This window comes from Octopus bimaculoides, chromosome 27 (assembly GCF_046866305.1).
Source record: "Octopus bimaculoides isolate indiv1 chromosome 27, ASM4686630v1, whole genome shotgun sequence".
Taxonomy (NCBI): domain Eukaryota; kingdom Metazoa; phylum Mollusca; class Cephalopoda; order Octopoda; family Octopodidae; genus Octopus; species Octopus bimaculoides.
Window position 1 is genome coordinate 17,512,302 of NC_142954.1, and position 18,373 is coordinate 17,530,674.

An 18,373-nucleotide genomic window follows, 5' to 3' on the forward strand; every position below is an offset into this window, starting at 1 on the left:
TACGTTCGTTCATTTGTTTGTTCTTTCGTTATTTCCTGCCTATGTAATACGTTCGTTCGTTCGAAAGTACGTTCGTTCCTTTGTTTGTTCGTTTGTTCTTTCGTTAATTCCTGCCTATGTAATACGTAAGTTCGTTCGTAAGTACGTTCGTTTGTTCGTTCGTTCTTTCGTTATTTCCTGCCTATGTAATACGTACTTTCGTTCGTTCGTAAGTACGTTCGTTACTTTGTTTGTTCGTTCGTTCTTTCGTTAATTCCTGCCTATGTAATACGTACGTTCGTTCGTAAGTACGTTCGTTCCTTTGTTTGTTCGTTCGTTCTTTCGTTAATTCCTGCCTATGTAATACGTACGTTCGTTCGTAAGTACGTTCGTTCCTTTGTTTGTTCGTCCGTTCTTTCGTTAATTCCTGCCTATGTAATACGTACGTTCGTTCGTAAGTACGTTCGTTCATTTGTTTGTTCGTTCGTTCTTTCGTTAATTCCTGCCTATGTAATACGTACTTTGGTTCGTTCCTTTGTTTGTTCGTTCGTTAATTCCTGCCTATGTAATACGTACGTTCGTTCGTTCGTTCCTTTGTTTGTTCGTTCGTTATTTCCAGCCTATGTAATACGTACTTTCGTTCGTTCGTAAGTACGTTCGTTCCTTTGTTTGTTCGTTCGTTCTTTCGTTATTTCCTGCCTATGTAATACGTACGTTCGTTCGTTCGTAAGTACGTTCGTTCCTTTCTTTGTTCGTTCGCTCTTTCGTTAATTCCTGCCTATGTAATACGTACGTTCGTTCGTTCGTAAGTACGTTCGTTCGTTCGTAAGTACGTTCGTTCATTTGTTTGTTCGTTCTATCGTTAATTCCTGCCTATGTAATACGTACTTTCGTTCGTTCGTAAGTACGTTCGTTCCTTTGTTTGTTCGTTCGTTCTTTCGTTAATTCCTGCCTATGTAATACGTACGTTCGGTCGTTCGTAAGTACGTTCGTTCATTTGTTTGTTCGTTCGTTCTTTCGTTATTTCCTGCCTATGTAATACGTACGTTCGTTCGTTCTTTCGTTAATTCCTGCCTACGTAATACGTACGTTCGTTCGTAAGTACGTTCGTTCATTTGTTTGTTCGTTCGTTCTTTCGTTATTTCCTGCCTATGTAATACGTTCGTTCGTTCGTAAGTACGTTCGTTCCTTTGTTTGTTCGTTCGTTCTTTCGTTATTTCCTGTCTATGTAATACGTACGTTCGGTCGTAAGTACGTTCGTTCCTTTGTTTGTTCGTTCGTCCTTTCGTTATTTCCTGCCTATGTAATACGTACGTTCGTTCGTTCGTAAGTACGTTCGTTCCTTTGTTTGTTCGTTCGTTAATTCCTGCCTATGTAATACGTTCTTTCGTTCGTTCGTAAGTACGTTCGTTCCTTTGTTTGTTCGTTCGTTCTTTCGTTAATTCCTGCCTATGTAATACGTACGTTCGTTCATTTGTTTGTTCGTTCGTTATTTCCTGCCTATGTAATACGTACGTTCGTTCGTTCGTAAGTACGTTCGTTCCTTTGTTTGTTCGTTCGTTCTTTCGTTATTTCCTGCCTATGTAATACGTACGTTCGTTCGTTCGTTTGTTTGTTCGTTCGTAAGTACATTCGTTCATTTGTTTGTTCGTTCGTTCGTTCCTTTGTTTGTTCGTTCGTAAGTACGTTCGTTCCTTTGTTTGTTCTTTCGTTATTTCCTGCCTTTGTAATACGTACGTTCGTAAGTACGTTCGTTCCTTTGTTTGTTCGTTCTATCGTTAATTCCTGCCTATGTAATACGTACTTTCGTTCGTTCGTAAGTACGTTCGTTCCTTTGTTTGTTCGTTCGTTCTTTCGTTAATTCCTGCCTATGTAATACGTACGTTCGGTCGTTCGTAAGTACGTTCGTTCATTTGTTTGTTCGTTCGTTCTTTCGTTATTTCCTGCCTATGTAATACGTACGTTCGTTCGTTCTTTCGTTAATTCCTGCCTACGTAATACGTACGTTCGTTCGTAAGTACGTTCGTTCATTTGTTTGTTCGTTCGTTCTTTCGTTATTTCCTGCCTATGTAATACGTTCGTTCGTTCGTAAGTACGTTCGTTCCTTTGTTTGTTCGTTCGTTCTTTCGTTATTTCCTGTCTATGTAATACGTACGTTCGTAAGTACGTTCGTTCCTTTGTTTGTTCGTTCGTTCTTTCGTTAATTCCTGCCTATGTAATACGTACGTTCGTTCGTTCGTAAGTACGTTCGTTCATTTGTTTGTTCGTTCGTTAATTCCTGCCTATGTAATACGTACTTTCGTTCGTTCGTAAGTACGTTCGTTCCTGTGTTTGTTCGTTCGTTCTTTCGTTAATTGCGGCCTATGTAATACGTACGTTCGTTCGTTCGTAAGTACGTTCGTTCATTTGTTTGTTCGTTCGTTCTTTCGTTAATTCCTGCCTATGTAATACGTACGTTCGTTCGTTCGTAAGTACGTTCGTTCATTTGTTTGTTCTTTCGTTAATTCCTGCCTATGTAATACGTACTTTCGTTCGTTCGTAAGTACGTTCGTTCCTTTGTTTGTTCGTTCGTTCTTTCGTTAATTGCGGCCTATGTAATACGTACGTTCGTTCGTTCGTAAGTACGTTCGTTCATTTGTTTGTTCGTTCGTTCTTTCGTTAATTCCTGCCTATGTAATACGTATTTTCGTTCGTTCGTAAGTACGTTCGTTCCTTTGTTTGTTCTTTCGTTAATTCCTGCCTACGTAATACGTACGTTCGTTCGTAAGTACGTTCGTTCATTTGTTTGTTCTTTCGTTATTTCCTGCCTATGTAATACGTACGTTCGGTCGAAAGTACGTTCGTTCCTTTGTTTGTTCGTTCGTCCTTTCGTTATTTCCTGCCTATGTAATACGTACGTTCGTTCGTTCGTAAGTACGTTCGTTCCTTTGTTTGTTCGTTCGTTAATTCCTGCCTATGTAATACGTTCTTTCGTTCGTTCGTAAGTACGTTCGTTCCTTTGTTTGTTCGTTCGTTCTTTCGTTAATTCCTGCCTATGTAATACGTACGTTCGTTCATTTGTTTGTTCGTTCGTTCTTTCGTTATTTCCTGCCTATGTAATACGTACGTTCGTTCGTTCGTAAGTACGTTCGTTCCTTTGTTTGTTCGTTCGTTCTTTCGTTATTTCCTGCCTATGTAATACGTACGTTCGTTCGTTCCTTTGTTTGTTCGTTCGTAAGTACATTCGTTCATTTGTTTGTTCGTTCGTTCGTTCCTTTGTTTGTTCGTTCGTAAGTACGTTCGTTCCTTTGTTTGTTCTTTCGTTATTTCCTGCCTTTGTAATACGTACGTTCGTAAGTACGTTCGTTCCTTTGTTTGTTCGTTCGTTCTTTCGTTAATTCCTGCCTATGTAATACGTACTTTCGTTCGTTCGTAAGTACGTTCGTTCCTTTGTTTGTTCGTTCGTTATTTCCTGCCTATGTAATACGTACTTTCGTAAGTACGTTCGTTCCTTTGTTTGTTCGTTCGTTCTTTCGTTATTTCCTGCCTATGTAATACGTACGTTCGTAAGTACGTTCGTTCATTTGTTTGTTCGTTCGTTAATTCCTGCCTATGTAATACGTACTTTGGTTCGTTCCTTTGTTTGTTCGTTCGTTCTTTCGTTAATTCCTGCCTATGTAATACGTAAGTTCGTTCGTAAGTACGTTCGTTTGTTCGTTCGTTCTTTCGTTATTTCCTGCCTATGTAATACGTACTTTCGTTCGTTCGTAAGTACGTTCGTTACTTTGTTTGTTCGTTCGTTCTTTCGTTAATTCCTGCCTATGTAATACGTACGTTCGTTCGTAAGTACGTTCGTTCCTTTGTTTGTTCGTTCGTTCTTTCGTTAATTCCTGCCTATGTAATACGTACGTTCGTTCGTAAGTACGTTCGTTCCTTTGTTTGTTCGTCCGTTCTTTCGTTAATTCCTGCCTATGTAATACGTACGTTCGTTCGTAAGTACGTTCGTTCATTTGTTTGTTCGTTCGTTCTTTCGTTAATTCCTGCCTATGTAATACGTACTTTGGTTCGTTCCTTTGTTTGTTCGTTCGTTAATTCCTGCCTATGTAATACGTACGTTCGTTCGTTCGTTCCTTTGTTTGTTCGTTCGTTATTTCCAGCCTATGTAATACGTACTTTCGTTCGTTCGTAAGTACGTTCGTTCCTTTGTTTGTTCGTTCGTTCTTTCGTTATTTCCTGCCTATGTAATACGTACGTTCGTTCGTTCGTAAGTACGTTCGTTCCTTTCTTTGTTCGTTCGTTCTTTCGTTAATTCCTGCCTATGTAATACGTACGTTCGTTCGTTCGTAAGTACGTTCGTTCGTTCGTAAGTACGTTCGTTCATTTGTTTGTTCGTTCTATCGTTAATTCCTGCCTATGTAATATGTACTTTCGTTCGTTCGTAAGTACGTTCGTTCCTTTGTTTGTTCGTTCGTTCTTTCGTTAATTCCTGCCTATGTAATACGTACGTTCGGTCGTTCGTAAGTACGTTCGTTCATTTGTTTGTTCGTTCGTTCTTTCGTTATTTCCTGCCTATGTAATACGTACGTTCGTTCGTTCTTTCGTTAATTCCTGCCTACGTAATACGTACGTTCGTTCGTAAGTACGTTCGTTCATTTGTTTGTTCGTTCGTTCTTTCGTTATTTCCTGTCTATGTAATACGTACGTTCGTAAGTACGTTCGTTCCTTTGTTTGTTCGTTCGTTCTTTCGTTAATTCCTGCCTATGTAATACGTACGTTCGTTCGTTCGTAAGTACGTTCGTTCATTTGTTTGTTCGTTCGTTAATTCCTGCCTATGTAATACGTACTTTCGTTCGATCGTAAGTACCTTCGTTCCTTTGTTTGTTCGTTCGTTCTTTCGTTAATTCCGGCCTATGTAATACGTACGTTCGTTCGTTCGTAAGTACGTTCGTTCATTTGTTTGTTCGTTCGTTCTTTCGTTAATTCCTGCCTATGTAATACGTATTTTCGTTCGTTCGTAAGTACGTTCGTTCCTTTGTTTGTTCTTTCGTTAATTCCTGCCTACGTAATACGTACGTTCGTTCGTAAGTACGTTCGTTCATTTGTTTGTTCTTTCGTTATTTCCTGCCTATGTAATACGTACGTTCGGTCGTAAGTACGTTCGTTCCTTTGTTTGTTCGTTCGTCCTTTCGTTATTTCCTGCCTATGTAATACGTACGTTCGTTCGTTCGTAAGTACGTTCGTTCATTTGTTTGTTCGTTCGTTAATTCCTGCCTATGTAATACGTACTTTCGTTCGATCGTAAGTACGTTCGTTCCTTTGTTTGTTCGTTCGTTCTTTCGTTAATTCCGGCCTATGTAATACGTACGTTCGTTCGTTCGTAAGTACGTTCGTTCATTTGTTTGTTCGTTCGTTCTTTCGTTAATTCCTGCCTATGTAATACGTATTTTCGTTCGTTCGTAAGTACGTTCGTTCCTTTGTTTGTTCTTTCGTTAATTCCTGCCTACGTAATACGTACGTTCGTTCGTAAGTACGTTCGTTCATTTGTTTGTTCTTTCGTTATTTCCTGCCTATGTAATACGTACGTTCGGTCGTAAGTACGTTCGTTCCTTTGTTTGTTCGTTCGTCCTTTCGTTATTTCCTGCCTATGTAATACGTACGTTCGTTCGTTCGTAAGTACGTTCGTTCCTTTGTTTGTTCGTTCGTTCTTTCGTTAATTCCTGCCTATGTAATACGTACGTTCGTTCATTTGTTTGTTCGTTCGTTCTTTCGTTATTTCCTGCCTATGTAATACGTACGTTCGTTCGTTCGTAAGTACGTTCGTTCCTTTGTTTGTTCGTTCGTTCTTTCGTTATTTCCTGCCTATGTAATACGTACGTTCGTTCGTTCCTTTGTTTGTTCGTTCGTAAGTACATTCGTTCATTTGTTTGTTCGTTCGTTCGTTCCTTTGTTTGTTCGTTCGTAAGTACGTTCGTTCCTTTGTTTGTTCTTTCGTTATTTCCTGCCTTTGTAATACGTACGTTCGTAAGTACGTTCGTTCCTTTGTTTGTTCGTTCTATCGTTAATTCCTGCCTATGTAATACGTACTTTCGTTCGTTCGTAAGTACGTTCGTTCCTTTGTTTGTTCGTTCGTTCTTTCGTTAATTCCTGCCTATGTAATACGTACGTTCGGTCGTTCGTAAGTACGTTCGTTCATTTGTTTGTTCGTTCGTTCTTTCGTTATTTCCTGCCTATGTAATACGTACGTTCGTTCGTTCTTTCGTTAATTCCTGCCTACGTAATACGTACGTTCGTTCGTAAGTACGTTCGTTCATTTGTTTGTTCGTTCGTTCTTTCGTTATTTCCTGCCTATGTAATACGTTCGTTCGTTCGTAAGTACGTTCGTTCCTTTGTTTGTTCGTTCGTTCTTTCGTTATTTCCTGTCTATGTAATACGTACGTTCGTAAGTACGTTCGTTCCTTTGTTTGTTCGTTCGTTCTTTCGTTAATTCCTGCCTATGTAATACGTACGTTCGTTCGTTCGTAAGTACGTTCGTTCATTTGTTTGTTCGTTCGTTAATTCCTGCCTATGTAATACGTACTTTCGTTCGTTCGTAAGTACGTTCGTTCCTTTGTTTGTTCGTTCGTTCTTTCGTTAATTCCGGCCTATGTAATACGTACGTTCGTTCGTTCGTAAGTACGTTCGTTCATTTGTTTGTTAGTTCGTTCTTTCGTTAATTCCTGCCTATGTAATACGTATTTTCGTTCGTTCGTAAGTACGTTCGTTCCTTTGTTTGTTCTTTCGTTAATTCCTGCCTACGTAATACGTACGTTCGTTCGTAAGTACGTTCGTTCATTTGTTTGTTCTTTCGTTATTTCCTGCCTATGTAATACGTACGTTCGGTCGTAAGTACGTTCGTTCCTTTGTTTGTTCGTTCGTCCTTTCGTTATTTCCTGCCTATGTAATACGTACGTTCGTTCGTTCGTAAGTACGTTCGTTCCTTTGTTTGTTCGTTCGTTAATTCCTGCCTATGTAATACGTTCTTTCGTTCGTTCGTAAGTACGTTCGTTCCTTTGTTTGTTCGTTCGTTCTTTCGTTAATTCCTGCCTATGTAATACGTACGTTCGTTCATTTGTTTGTTCGTTCGTTCTTTCGTTATTTCCTACCTATGTAATACGTACGTTCGTTCGTTCGTAAGTACGTTCGTTCCTTTGTTTGTTCGTTCGTTCTTTCGTTATTTCCTGCCTATGTAATACGTACGTTCGTAAGTACGTTCGTTCATTTGTTTGTTCGTTCGTTAATTCCTGCCTATGTAATACGTACTTTGGTTCGTTCCTTTGTTTGTTCGTTCGTTCTTTCGTTAATTCCTGCCTATGTAATACGTACTTTCGTTCGGTCGTAAGTACGTTCGTTCCTTTGTTTGTTCGTTCGTTCTTTCGTTAATTCCTGCCTATGTAATACGTACTTTCGTTCGATCGTATGTACGTTCGTTCCTTTGTTTGTTCGTTCGTTCTTTCGTTAATTCCGGCCTATGTAATACGTACGTTCGTTCGTTCGTAAGTACGTTCGTTCATTTGTTTGTTCGTTCGTTCTTTCGTTAATTCCTGCCTATGTAATACGTATTTTCGTTCGTTCGTAAGTACGTTCGTTCCTTTGTTTGTTCTTTCGTTAATTCCTGCCTACGTAATACGTACGTTCGTTCGTAAGTACGTTCGTTCATTTGTTTGTTCTTTCGTTATTTCCTGCCTATGTAATACGTACGTTCGTTCGTTCTTTCGTTAATTCCTGCCTACGTAATACGTACGTTCGTTCGTAAGTACGTTCGTTCATTTGTTTGTTCGTTCGTTCTTTCGTTATTTCCTGCCTATGTAATACGTTCGTTCGTTCGTAAGTACGTTCGTTCCTTTGTTTGTTCGTTCGTTCTTTTGTTATTTCCTGTCTATGTAATACGTACGTTCGTTCGTAAGTAAGTACGTTCGTTCCTTTGTTTGTTCGTTCGTTCTTTCGTTAATTCCTGCCTATGTAATACGTACGTTCGTAAGTACGTTCGTTCATTTGTTTGTTCGTTCGTTCTTTCGTTAATTCCTGCCTATGTAATACGTACGTTCGGTCGTAAGTACGTTCGTTCATTTGTTTGTTCGTTCGTTATTTCCTGCCTATGTAATACGTACGTTCGTTCGTTCGTAAGTACGTTCGTTCCTTTGTTTGTTCGTTCGTTCTTTCGTTATTTCCTGCCTATGTAATACGTACGTTCGTTCGTTCCTTTGTTTGTTCGTTCGTAAGTACGTTCGTTCCTTTGTTTGTTCGTTCGTTCTTTCGTTATTTCCTGCCTATGTAATACGTACGTTCGTTCGTTCCTTTGTTTGTTCGTTCGTAAGTACATTCGTTCATTTGTTTGTTCGTTCGTTCGTTCCTTTGTTTGTTCGTTCGTAAGTACGTTCGTTCCTTTGTTTGTTCGTTCGTTCTTTCGTTATTTCCTGCCTTTGTAATACGTACGTTCGTAAGTACGTTCGTTCCTTTGTTTGTTCGTTCGTTCTTTCGTTAATTCCTGCCTATGTAATACGTACTTTCGTTCGTTCGTAAGTACGTTCGTTCCTTTGTTTGTTCGTTCGTTCTTTCGTTATTTCCTGCCTATGTAATACGTACTTTCGTTCGTTCGTAAGTACGTTCGTTCCTTTGTTTGTTCGTTCGTTCTTTCGTTATTTCCTGCCTATGTAATACGTACGTTCGTAAGTACGTTCGTTCATTTGTTTGTTCGTTCGTTAATTCCTGCCTATGTAATACGTACTTTGGTTCGTTCCTTTGTTTGTTCGTTCGTTCTTTCGTTAATTCCTGCCTATGTAATACGTACGTTCGTTCGTTCGTAAGTACGTTCGTTCATTTGTTTGTTCGTTCGTTCTTTCGTTATTTCCTGCCTATGTAATACGTACTTTCGTTCGTTCGTAAGTACGTTCGTTCCTTTGATTGTTCGTTCGTTCTTTCGTTATTTCCTGCCTATGTAATACGTACCTTCGTTCGTTCGTAAGTACGTTCGTTCCTTTGTTTGTTCTTTCGTTAATTCCTGCCTATGTAATACGTACGTTCGTAAGTACGTTCGTTCATTTGTTTGTTCGTTCGTTCTATCGTTAATTCCTGCCTATGTAATACGTACTTTCGTTCGTTCGTAAGTACGTTCGTTCCTTTGTTTGTTCGTTCGTTCTTTCGTTAATTCCTTCCTATGTAATACGTACGTTCGGTCGTTCGTAAGTACGTTCGTTCATTTGTTTGTTCGTTCGTTATTTCCTGCCTATGTAATACGTACGTTCGTTCGTTCTTTCGTTAATTCCTGCCTACGTAATACGTACGTTCGTTCGTAAGTACGTTCGTTCATTTGTTTGTTCGTTCGTTCTTTCGTTATTTCCTGCCTATGTAATACGTTCGTTCGTTCGTAAGTACGTTCGTTCCTTTGTTTGTTCGTTCGTTCTTTTGTTTTTTCCTGTCTATGTAATACGTACGTTCGTTCGTTCGTAAGTACGTTCGTTCCTTTGTTTGTTCGTTCGTTCTTTCGTTAATTCCTGCCTATGTAATACGTACGTTCGTAAGTACGTTCGTTCATTTGTTTGTTCGTTCGTTCTTTCGTTAATTCCTGCCTATGTAATACGTACTTTCGTTCGTTCGTAAGTACGTTCGTTCCTTTGTTTGTTCGTTCGTTCTTTCGTTAATTCCTGCCTATGTAATACGTACGTTCGTTCGTAAGTACGTTCGTTCATTTGTTTGTTCGTTCGTTCTTTCGTTATTTCCTGCCTATGTAATACGTTCGTTCGTTCGTAAGTACGTTCGTTCCTTTGTTTGTTCGTTCGTTCTTTCGTTATTTCTTGCCTATGTAATACGTACGTTCGTTCGTTCGTAAGTACGTTCGTTCCTTTGTTTGTTCGTTCGTTCTTTCGTTAATTCCTGCCTATGTAATACGTACGTTCGTTCGTTCGTAAGTACGTTCGTTCATTTGTTTGTTCGTTCGTTCTTTCGTTAATTCCTGCCTATGTAATACGTACGTTCGTTCATTTGTTTGTTCGTTCGTTCTTTCGTTATTTCCTGCCTATGTAATACGTACGTTCGTTCGTTCTTTCGTTAATTCCTGCCTATGTAATACGTACGTTCGTTCGTAAGTACGTTCGTTCATTTGTTTGTTCGTTCGTTATTTCCTGCCTATGTAATACGTTCGTTCGTTCGTAAGTACGTTCGTTCCTTTGTTTTTTTCGTTCGTTCTTTCGTTAATTCCTGCCTATGTAATACGTAAGTACGTTCGTTCATTTGTTTGTTCGTTCGTTCTTTCGTTATTTCCTGCCTATGTAATACGTACTTTCGTTCGTTCGTAAGTACGTTCGTTCCTTTGTTTGTTCGTTCGTTCTGTCGTTAATTCCTGCCTATGTAATACGTACGTTCGTTCGTAAGTACGTTCGTTCCTTTGTTTGTTCGTTCGTTCTTTCGTTAATTCCTGCCTATGTAATACGTACGTTCGTTCGTAAGTACGTTCGTTCCTTTGTTTGTTCGTCCGTTCTTTCGTTAATTCCTGCCTATGTAATACGTACGTTCGGTCGTTCGTAAGTACGTTCGTTCATTTATTTGTTCGTTCGTTCTTTCGTTATTTCCTGCCTATGTAATGAGTACGTTCGGTCGTAAGTACGTTCGTTCGTTCTTTCGTTATTTCCTGCCAATGTAATACGTACGTTCGTTCCTTTGTTTGTTCGTTCGTTCTTTCGTTAATTCCTGCCTATGTAATACGTACGTTCGTTCGTAAGTACGTTCGTTCATTTGTTTGTTCTTTCGTTATTTCCTGCCTATGTAATACGTTCGTTCGTTCGAAAGTACGTTCGTTCCTTTGTTTGTTCGTTTGTTCTTTCGTTAATTCCTGCCTATGTAATACGTAAGTTCGTTCGTAAGTACGTTCGTTTGTTCGTTCGTTCTTTCGTTATTTCCTGCCTATGTAATACGTACTTTCGTTCGTTCGTAAGTACGTTCGTTACTTTGTTTGTTCGTTCGTTCTTTCGTTAATTCCTGCCTATGTAATACGTACGTTCGTTCGTAAGTACGTTCGTTCCTTTGTTTGTTCGTTCGTTCTTTCGTTAATTCCTGCCTATGTAATACGTACGTTCGTTCGTAAGTACGTTCGTTCCTTTGTTTGTTCGTTCGTTAATTCCTGCCTATGTAATACGTACGTTCGTTCGTTCGTTCCTTTGTTTGTTCGTTCGTTATTTCCAGCCTATGTAATACGTACTTTCGTTCGTTCGTAAGTACGTTCGTTCCTTTGTTTGTTCGTTCGTTCTTTCGTTATTTCCTGCCTATGTAATACGTACGTTCGTTCGTTCGTAAGTACGTTCGTTCCTTTCTTTGTTCGTTCGCTCTTTCGTTAATTCCTGCCTATGTAATACGTACGTTCGTTCGTTCGTAAGTACGTTCGTTCGTTCGTAAGTACGTTCGTTCATTTGTTTGTTCGTTCTATCGTTAATTCCTGCCTATGTAATACGTACTTTCGTTCGTTCGTAAGTACGTTCGTTCCTTTGTTTGTTCGTTCGTTCTTTCGTTAATTCCTGCCTATGTAATACGTACGTTCGGTCGTTCGTAAGTACGTTCGTTCATTTGTTTGTTCGTTCGTTCTTTCGTTATTTCCTGCCTATGTAATACGTACGTTCGTTCGTTCTTTCGTTAATTCCTGCCTACGTAATACGTACGTTCGTTCGTAAGTACGTTCGTTCATTTGTTTGTTCGTTCGTTCTTTCGTTATTTCCTGCCTATGTAATACGTTCGTTCGTTCGTAAGTACGTTCGTTCCTTTGTTTGTTCGTTCGTTCTTTCGTTATTTCCTGTCTATGTAATACGTACGTTCGGTCGTAAGTACGTTCGTTCCTTTGTTTGTTCGTTCGTCCTTTCGTTATTTCCTGCCTATGTAATACGTACGTTCGTTCGTTCGTAAGTACGTTCGTTCCTTTGTTTGTTCGTTCGTTAATTCCTGCCTATGTAATACGTTCTTTCGTTCGTTCGTAAGTACGTTCGTTCCTTTGTTTGTTCGTTCGTTCTTTCGTTAATTCCTGCCTATGTAATACGTACGTTCGTTCATTTGTTTGTTCGTTCGTTATTTCCTGCCTATGTAATACGTACGTTCGTTCGTTCGTAAGTACGTTCGTTCCTTTGTTTGTTCGTTCGTTCTTTCGTTATTTCCTGCCTATGTAATACGTACGTTCGTTCGTTCGTTTGTTTGTTCGTTCGTAAGTACATTCGTTCATTTGTTTGTTCGTTCGTTCGTTCCTTTGTTTGTTCGTTCGTAAGTACGTTCGTTCCTTTGTTTGTTCTTTCGTTATTTCCTGCCTTTGTAATACGTACGTTCGTAAGTACGTTCGTTCCTTTGTTTGTTCGTTCTATCGTTAATTCCTGCCTATGTAATACGTACTTTCGTTCGTTCGTAAGTACGTTCGTTCCTTTGTTTGTTCGTTCGTTCTTTCGTTAATTCCTGCCTATGTAATACGTACGTTCGGTCGTTCGTAAGTACGTTCGTTCATTTGTTTGTTCGTTCGTTCTTTCGTTATTTCCTGCCTATGTAATACGTACGTTCGTTCGTTCTTTCGTTAATTCCTGCCTACGTAATACGTACGTTCGTTCGTAAGTACGTTCGTTCATTTGTTTGTTCGTTCGTTCTTTCGTTATTTCCTGCCTATGTAATACGTTCGTTCGTTCGTAAGTACGTTCGTTCCTTTGTTTGTTCGTTCGTTCTTTCGTTATTTCCTGTCTATGTAATACGTACGTTCGTAAGTACGTTCGTTCCTTTGTTTGTTCGTTCGTTCTTTCGTTAATTCCTGCCTATGTAATACGTACTTTCGTTCGTTCGTAAGTACGTTCGTTCCTGTGTTTGTTCGTTCGTTCTTTCGTTAATTGCGGCCTATGTAATACGTACGTTCGTTCGTTCGTAAGTACGTTCGTTCATTTGTTTGTTCGTTCGTTCTTTCGTTAATTCCTGCCTATGTAATACGTACGTTCGTTCGTTCGTAAGTACGTTCGTTCATTTGTTTGTTCTTTCGTTAATTCCTGCCTATGTAATACGTACTTTCGTTCGTTCGTAAGTACGTTCGTTCCTTTGTTTGTTCGTTCGTTCTTTCGTTAATTGCGGCCTATGTAATACGTACGTTCGTTCGTTCGTAAGTACGTTCGTTCATTTGTTTGTTCGTTCGTTCTTTCGTTAATTCCTGCCTATGTAATACGTATTTTCGTTCGTTCGTAAGTACGTTCGTTCCTTTGTTTGTTCTTTCGTTAATTCCTGCCTACGTAATACGTACGTTCGTTCGTAAGTACGTTCGTTCATTTGTTTGTTCTTTCGTTATTTCCTGCCTATGTAATACGTACGTTCGGTCGAAAGTACGTTCGTTCCTTTGTTTGTTCGTTCGTCCTTTCGTTATTTCCTGCCTATGTAATACGTACGTTCGTTCGTTCGTAAGTACGTTCGTTCCTTTGTTTGTTCGTTCGTTAATTCCTGCCTATGTAATACGTTCTTTCGTTCGTTCGTAAGTACGTTCGTTCCTTTGTTTGTTCGTTCGTTCTTTCGTTAATTCCTGCCTATGTAATACGTACGTTCGTTCATTTGTTTGTTCGTTCGTTCTTTCGTTATTTCCTGCCTATGTAATACGTACGTTCGTTCGTTCGTAAGTACGTTCGTTCCTTTGTTTGTTCGTTCGTTCTTTCGTTATTTCCTGCCTATGTAATACGTACGTTCGTTCGTTCCTTTGTTTGTTCGTTCGTAAGTACATTCGTTCATTTGTTTGTTCGTTCGTTCGTTCCTTTGTTTGTTCGTTCGTAAGTACGTTCGTTCCTTTGTTTGTTCTTTCGTTATTTCCTGCCTTTGTAATACGTACGTTCGTAAGTACGTTCGTTCCTTTGTTTGTTCGTTCGTTCTTTCGTTAATTCCTGCCTATGTAATACGTACTTTCGTTCGTTCGTAAGTACGTTCGTTCCTTTGTTTGTTCGTTCGTTATTTCCTGCCTATGTAATACGTACTTTCGTAAGTACGTTCGTTCCTTTGTTTGTTCGTTCGTTCTTTCGTTATTTCCTGCCTATGTAATACGTACGTTCGTAAGTACGTTCGTTCATTTGTTTGTTCGTTCGTTAATTCCTGCCTATGTAATACGTACTTTGGTTCGTTCCTTTGTTTGTTCGTTCGTTCTTTCGTTAATTCCTGCCTATGTAATACGTAAGTTCGTTCGTAAGTACGTTCGTTTGTTCGTTCGTTCTTTCGTTATTTCCTGCCTATGTAATACGTACTTTCGTTCGTTCGTAAGTACGTTCGTTACTTTGTTTGTTCGTTCGTTCTTTCGTTAATTCCTGCCTATGTAATACGTACGTTCGTTCGTAAGTACGTTCGTTCCTTTGTTTGTTCGTTCGTTCTTTCGTTAATTCCTGCCTATGTAATACGTACGTTCGTTCGTAAGTACGTTCGTTCCTTTGTTTGTTCGTCCGTTCTTTCGTTAATTCCTGCCTATGTAATACGTACGTTCGTTCGTAAGTACGTTCGTTCATTTGTTTGTTCGTTCGTTCTTTCGTTAATTCCTGCCTATGTAATACGTACTTTGGTTCGTTCCTTTGTTTGTTCGTTCGTTAATTCCTGCCTATGTAATACGTACGTTCGTTCGTTCGTTCCTTTGTTTGTTCGTTCGTTATTTCCAGCCTATGTAATACGTACTTTCGTTCGTTCGTAAGTACGTTCGTTCCTTTGTTTGTTCGTTCGTTCTTTCGTTATTTCCTGCCTATGTAATACGTACGTTCGTTCGTTCGTAAGTACGTTCGTTCCTTTCTTTGTTCGTTCGTTCTTTCGTTAATTCCTGCCTATGTAATACGTACGTTCGTTCGTTCGTAAGTACGTTCGTTCGTTCGTAAGTACGTTCGTTCATTTGTTTGTTCGTTCTATCGTTAATTCCTGCCTATGTAATATGTACTTTCGTTCGTTCGTAAGTACGTTCGTTCCTTTGTTTGTTCGTTCGTTCTTTCGTTAATTCCTGCCTATGTAATACGTACGTTCGGTCGTTCGTAAGTACGTTCGTTCATTTGTTTGTTCGTTCGTTCTTTCGTTATTTCCTGCCTATGTAATACGTACGTTCGTTCGTTCTTTCGTTAATTCCTGCCTACGTAATACGTACGTTCGTTCGTAAGTACGTTCGTTCATTTGTTTGTTCGTTCGTTCTTTCGTTATTTCCTGTCTATGTAATACGTACGTTCGTAAGTACGTTCGTTCCTTTGTTTGTTCGTTCGTTCTTTCGTTAATTCCTGCCTATGTAATACGTACGTTCGTTCGTTCGTAAGTACGTTCGTTCATTTGTTTGTTCGTTCGTTAATTCCTGCCTATGTAATACGTACTTTCGTTCGATCGTAAGTACCTTCGTTCCTTTGTTTGTTCGTTCGTTCTTTCGTTAATTCCGGCCTATGTAATACGTACGTTCGTTCGTTCGTAAGTACGTTCGTTCATTTGTTTGTTCGTTCGTTCTTTCGTTAATTCCTGCCTATGTAATACGTATTTTCGTTCGTTCGTAAGTACGTTCGTTCCTTTGTTTGTTCTTTCGTTAATTCCTGCCTACGTAATACGTACGTTCGTTCGTAAGTACGTTCGTTCATTTGTTTGTTCTTTCGTTATTTCCTGCCTATGTAATACGTACGTTCGGTCGTAAGTACGTTCGTTCCTTTGTTTGTTCGTTCGTCCTTTCGTTATTTCCTGCCTATGTAATACGTACGTTCGTTCGTTCGTAAGTACGTTCGTTCATTTGTTTGTTCGTTCGTTAATTCCTGCCTATGTAATACGTACTTTCGTTCGATCGTAAGTACGTTCGTTCCTTTGTTTGTTCGTTCGTTCTTTCGTTAATTCCGGCCTATGTAATACGTACGTTCGTTCGTTCGTAAGTACGTTCGTTCATTTGTTTGTTCGTTCGTTCTTTCGTTAATTCCTGCCTATGTAATACGTATTTTCGTTCGTTCGTAAGTACGTTCGTTCCTTTGTTTGTTCTTTCGTTAATTCCTGCCTACGTAATACGTACGTTCGTTCGTAAGTACGTTCGTTCATTTGTTTGTTCTTTCGTTATTTCCTGCCTATGTAATACGTACGTTCGGTCGTAAGTACGTTCGTTCCTTTGTTTGTTCGTTCGTCCTTTCGTTATTTCCTGCCTATGTAATACGTACGTTCGTTCGTTCGTAAGTACGTTCGTTCCTTTGTTTGTTCGTTCGTTCTTTCGTTAATTCCTGCCTATGTAATACGTACGTTCGTTCATTTGTTTGTTCGTTCGTTCTTTCGTTATTTCCTGCCTATGTAATACGTACGTTCGTTCGTTCGTAAGTACGTTCGTTCCTTTGTTTGTTCGTTCGTTCTTTCGTTATTTCCTGCCTATGTAATACGTACGTTCGTTCGTTCCTTTGTTTGTTCGTTCGTAAGTACATTCGTTCATTTGTTTGTTCGTTCGTTCGTTCCTTTGTTTGTTCGTTCGTAAGTACGTTCGTTCCTTTGTTTGTTCTTTCGTTATTTCCTGCATTTGTAATACGTACGTTCGTAAGTACGTTCGTTCCTTTGTTTGTTCGTTCTATCGTTAATTCCTGCCTATGTAATACGTACTTTCGTTCGTTCGTAAGTACGTTCGTTCCTTTGTTTGTTCGTTCGTTCTTTCGTTAATTCCTGCCTATGTAATACGTACGTTCGGTCGTTCGTAAGTACGTTCGTTCATTTGTTTGTTCGTTCGTTCTTTCGTTATTTCCTGCCTATGTAATACGTACGTTCGTTCGTTCTTTCGTTAATTCCTGCCTACGTAATACGTACGTTCGTTCGTAAGTACGTTCGTTCATTTGTTTGTTCGTTCGTTCTTTCGTTATTTCCTGCTTATGTAATACGTTCGTTCGTTCGTAAGTACGTTCGTTCCTTTGTTTGTTCGTTCGTTCTTTCGTTATTTCCTGTCTATGTAATACGTACGTTCGTAAGTACGTTCGTTCCTTTGTTTGTTCGTTCGTTCTTTCGTTAATTCCTGCCTATGTAATACGTACGTTCGTTCGTTCGTAAGTACGTTCGTTCATTTGTTTGTTCGTTCGTTAATTCCTGCCTATGTAATACGTACTTTCGTTCGTTCGTAAGTACGTTCGTTCCTTTGTTTGTTCGTTCGTTCTTTCGTTAATTCCGGCCTATGTAATACGTACGTTCGTTCGTTCGTAAGTACGTTCGTTCATTTGTTTGTTAGTTCGTTCTTTCGTTAATTCCTGCCTATGTAATACGTATTTTCGTTCGTTCGTAAGTACGTTCGTTCCTTTGTTTGTTCTTTCGTTAATTCCTGCCTACGTAATACGTACGTTCGTTCGTAAGTACGTTCGTTCATTTGTTTGTTCTTTCGTTATTTCCTGCCTATGTAATACGTACGTTCGGTCGTAAGTACGTTCGTTCCTTTGTTTGTTCGTTCGTCCTTTCGTTATTTCCTGCCTATGTAATACGTACGTTCGTTCGTTCGTAAGTACGTTCGTTCCTTTGTTTGTTCGTTCGTTAATTCCTGCCTATGTAATACGTTCTTTCGTTCGTTCGTAAGTACGTTCGTTCCTTTGTTTGTTCGTTCGTTCTTTCGTTAATTCCTGCCTATGTAATACGTACGTTCGTTCATTTGTTTGTTCGTTCGTTCTTTCGTTATTTCCTACCTATGTAATACGTACGTTCGTTCGTTCGTAAGTACGTTCGTTCCTTTGTTTGTTCGTTCGTTCTTTCGTTATTTCCTGCCTATGTAATACGTACGTTCGTTCGTTCCTTTGTTTGTTCGTTCGTAAGTACATTCGTTCATTTGTTTGTTCGTTCGTTCGTTCCTTTGTTTGTTCGTTCGTAAGTACGTTCGTTCCTTTGTTTGTTCGTTCGTCCTTTCGTTATTTCCTGCCTATGTAATACGTACGTTCGTTCGTTCGTAAGTACGTTCGTTCATTTGTTTGTTCGTTCGTTAATTCCTGCCTATGTAATACGTACTTTCGTTCGATCGTAAGTACGTTCGTTCCTTTGTTTGTTCGTTCGTTCTTTCGTTAATTCCGGCCTATGTAATACGTACGTTCGTTCGTTCGTAAGTACGTTCGTTCATTTGTTTGTTCGTTCGTTCTTTCGTTAATTCCTGCCTATGTAATACGTATTTTCGTTCGTTCGTAAGTACGTTCGTTCCTTTGTTTGTTCTTTCGTTAATTCCTGCCTACGTAATACGTACGTTCGTTCGTAAGTACGTTCGTTCATTTGTTTGTTCTTTCGTTATTTCCTGCCTATGTAATACGTACGTTCGGTCGTAAGTACGTTCGTTCCTTTGTTTGTTCGTTCGTCCTTTCGTTATTTCCTGCCTATGTAATACGTACGTTCGTTCGTTCGTAAGTACGTTCGTTCCTTTGTTTGTTCGTTCGTTCTTTCGTTAATTCCTGCCTATGTAATACGTACGTTC

General features: G+C 39.4%; 1 long non-coding RNA gene across 1 annotated transcript in view; it reads left to right on the forward strand.

The window, feature by feature from the left end:
• The window catches only part of LOC149130870 (uncharacterized), a 506,474-nt gene that overhangs the window by 34,690 nt on the left and 453,411 nt on the right, over positions 1 to 18,373 (forward strand). The window lies entirely within an intron of this gene.